Source organism: Nanorana parkeri, unplaced genomic scaffold, assembly GCF_000935625.1.
Source record: "Nanorana parkeri isolate BGI_ZX_2015 unplaced genomic scaffold, ASM93562v1 scaffold89, whole genome shotgun sequence".
Taxonomy (NCBI): Eukaryota; Metazoa; Chordata; class Amphibia; order Anura; family Dicroglossidae; genus Nanorana; species Nanorana parkeri.
The window spans coordinates 1,731,627-1,735,458 of record NW_017306357.1 but is presented as its reverse complement, the minus strand read 5'-3'; the positions used below and the strand labels follow the sequence as shown (position 1 = coordinate 1,735,458).

At 47.4% G+C, this 3,832-nt stretch overlaps 1 protein-coding gene across 1 annotated transcript in view; it reads right to left on the bottom strand.

Moving 5' to 3' along the window:
- The window catches only part of BTF3L4 (basic transcription factor 3 like 4), a 17,131-nt gene extending 13,670 nt beyond the window's left edge, over positions 1-3,461 (bottom strand). The window contains exon 1 of the mRNA XM_018552456.1: positions 3,384-3,461. The gene's annotated coding sequence lies outside the window, so the exon portion shown is untranslated. The remainder of the gene's footprint in view (positions 1-3,383) is intronic.
- Positions 3,462-3,832: the final 371 nt, after the last annotated feature.

The following is a 3,832-nucleotide window of genomic DNA, read 5'->3' as shown; positions in this document are numbered from 1 at the left end:
ACCTGACAAATGCTGCAGCAGGTGTGTTGAAGTGCCATTTATTTCAATGGCACACTAAACGCACCTCCCACCCACAGTGTGATCACACGCACTGGAACACACGGTACCACAATGCCTTGGGTTGCAGTGCGAATGCAAAAAGTTGAGCATGCAGCTTTATTCTAAAGTAATCTTTATGTTTGTAACACTCCATTAGTAGATTTTATTTTAGATTAGCGATGGCATTTATTTAATTTTTATAACCAATCAGTAAAAAAAAAAAAAATCAGCCAACTAATCGATTATAAAATCATTAGTTGCAGATCCACCTTAAAGTCTCTCGGGAGAAAGAAGTGTATGTTAATTGCCAATTCCTGACCTCAGCTTCAATGTTTTCCGAGTCTCTGGAACAAGCATAGCGATAAGGATAACCGCCATTAATTTACAACATGCTTGTTCCTGGTCTGCTACTCAAAAGTACTGAAGCCAGACAGCAATAAAACTAATAGTTTCTAAAGAGTCCCAAACTTTGCTCATGACAGTCTCTTTAAAGCTGCACCGCAGACATGTATGAAAGACAAATAAATGCAGCTTTATATGCAACAGTAATTCATAAGATTTATTGATCGATTTGATGCAAGGAATGAAAGTACCCACATTTGGATTCCACATCCTCTTGCAATGTCCTCTACAACACCAAGCAGACTGGAAGAGTGAAAAGCAGCACAAGGAGTCTGTTGTGCTGCAGGGCTCATGTGCTAACAAGAAACATTCTAAAAGGAGCACAGAGCAGTGACAAATGAGCTCATCAATCTGCTGCTTCTTCACTGTCCAGTCACAGGCTGGGGGGGAAGGACAAGACCTGTAAGTGTTACTTAACTGCAACAGAGAAAAATCCAGTCTCCTCCCCTGCTATACAGGCTTGGGGTGTATGGGAGAGCTGTGCAAGTATTTGGACTGGATGGACAGAGATACAAATCATTTGGCAGGTAAAACAGTTCCCTTCCATCCATTTCATCTCAGTATTCAGCTTTAAAGAAACTATGTAGTGAGAGAAGTAGAGAGACTGCTATTGCAGACTTCCTCTCTTTGAAATGCCAGTTGCCTAGCGGTCATTCCGATTCAGTGGTTTCATTACTCAATGAGCCAGAACAATACATTGAAGAGCTGCATATGCTACGGTAGTTGCCTGGTTATGCTGACCCACTGGCTTCACCATTTCACTGATCCAGAACAAGTATGCAGGTCGACAAGAGTCAGAAGTCCCCAACTACATACTTATTCCAGATCACTGACCCAGAGCATTTAGGCAAGGTCAGCATTAGCCAGGTTAACTAGTATTTCCAGGAGAGGTTACCAATGAAAGTTCCACTCATGACGATGTTTCCTCAATCCCATGGTTTGGCCTGTTTGGGGAAGGCATCGCGGTGAAAGAAAGCTGTGGGAGATATGCTGATATGCATTATGCATTAAGTGCTTCAGCTGAAACCTGCAGCCCCTGAGCTTAATATCTAGTTGGCATTAGAGCCATGTACAGACTTAAGGTGCCCATACACCTTATGATTATCGGACAAAACTTTTCGTCCGATGATCGAATAGTCGTACGATTTTCGTACGGCAGCCCCATTCTGACCCGATGATCGCAAGATTAATTTAGCCGTAATTAACGAAAAGCACCTGGAGAAAATGCGGTAATTGATTTGCCGTATTTTCGTTAGCGTAGTGTAGATCGTACGACTTTTGATGGATGGAAACGCCAGCAACCTTACGAAAAGCGTACGATCTAGCAAAGTTTTCAAACATGCTTGACCCTCAAAAGTCGTACGATTGTACAGTAATGTCGGTCGGACACTGCAATGCACACATACGATTATCGTCCGAAAAGTCGATCGCATACGAAAATTGTCCGATAATCGTAAGGTGTATGGGCACCTTTGCCCTGCCAGTGATAGTCAATGATGCTGCCTTTTGTATTGCAACCAATCACAGAATAAAGTTTAGTACAAAGGACTTCTAAGCCTGTGCAATACGGCCTCTATGCATCATGATGTCCACACTACCCGTTATGATTAGGAACCGCTGAGCCTTTACAATACCATCCCCCTTGATCCCTACACTCCATGTTCTGGGCAGGGACAGCTGGGCCTGTAACACTGTCCCCTTGACCCCTACACTGCATGTTACAGGCAGGAACAGCTGACACTGTACAACACTGCCACTCTAGGCCAAGGATCCCTACACTAGCTGTTATGGGCAGTGACAGTACAACCTGTACAATACAGTCCCCCTAGATCAGGGGTAGCTGGCACTCCAGCTATTATAGAACTACAAGTCCCCTAAGGCATTGCAAGACAGAGAAACAGATGCATTTTGGGGATTTGTAGTTTCACCACAGCTGGAGGGGCCAGAATTTGGCAGCCCCTGCCCTAGACCAGGATCCCTACAGTCCCCCAATTCTGGAACACCCCTGTTATAGGCAGGAAATGAGAATACTTTACAATACTGTTCCCCTGGACTATGGATGTGTACAATCCCTGATGGACAGAAGTGCTGAGCCTGTACAATACTGTCCCCCTACACTGCCTGTTATATGAAGGGACTGCTGGGACAGCACAATGGTGTCATCCTAGTCCAGCAATCCCTACACTCACCCCATTACCTTTAATGGGCAGAGACTGGCAGGCCTATAGAATAGTGTCCCCCTGATCCCTACAACCCTTGTTGCAGACAGGAACTGTTGGGACTCCATAACAGCCCCCCACAGGACTATGGATCACTACTTACAACCACTCCACCAATGAATCCCTACATTTGGTGATGTAATTAGGAACTGCTGATACTACAATACTACCCCCCAGAGACTGTAACTCTCCCCCCATTGATCCCTACACTCCATGCCGAGACTACAATATTCCTCCCCTGGACCTGAACACCCCCCTATTATAGTGAGAAAACAGATACCCCTACTTCATTCTGACCAACAAAAAAAACCCTACTTCATTCTGACCAACAAAAAAACAATCCAGGCCAAGCCCCCATAGAACAGGGAGAAGAGTGTGATGCATGACACGGTATGCACCGCGGGTCACGTCGACACTGCCCGGGCCTGTCCTAGAATCCAAGGCCTGCTGCTAATCCCGCTACAGCAGGTAAGGGCAGGACGGCGAAGGACTACAAGAGCCAGCGGGCAGGACAAGGCCTCTGATTTCCCAGAGAGCCCCGCTGTTCCCCAGAGCCCATAGAGCAGGCAGGCAGACAGGTACAAGGCCCTCTCCAGCCCAGACACTGACCCGTCCCCCCCTACACCCCACACTGAGGACCGGCTACACACAGAGGACGGAGCGGAACACCCCGCACAGCCAACCATTATATCCCACTCCACACACACAGCACAAAGACATCACCTCACCGAACAGCACCGCACCAACACGAGGTAATCAAGATGGCGGAAATAGCAGAAGGGCGGGGCGTCACCTATGATGCATGCAGAGGGCGGATCCTGATGAGAGGCCGCGTACTGCATGTAGTCTGCAGGGGGGGGGACGTTTTACGGACAGACGCTGTGCCTAACACATTGCGGGGAATGCTGACAAAATATGTCTGACACAAGTTCTAGCGCAACAGGTGGCGTTGCCCATAACAACCTATCAGCTTCCATCTTTAATTTGTATCACACAGGAATTAGGAAATAAAAACATTAAAGCTGATTGGCCTGCCAGCCCCTTTCAGGTGGTTGATTTGTGCCTGCCACCCCCTTTCAGGCAAGAGAGCCCAAGGAAGCAAGCTGTGACGTTCTGGTCGGCATTCTGCCCAGCGCATGGCAACGGGTGACGTCACGCTGCCCCCCGACCCC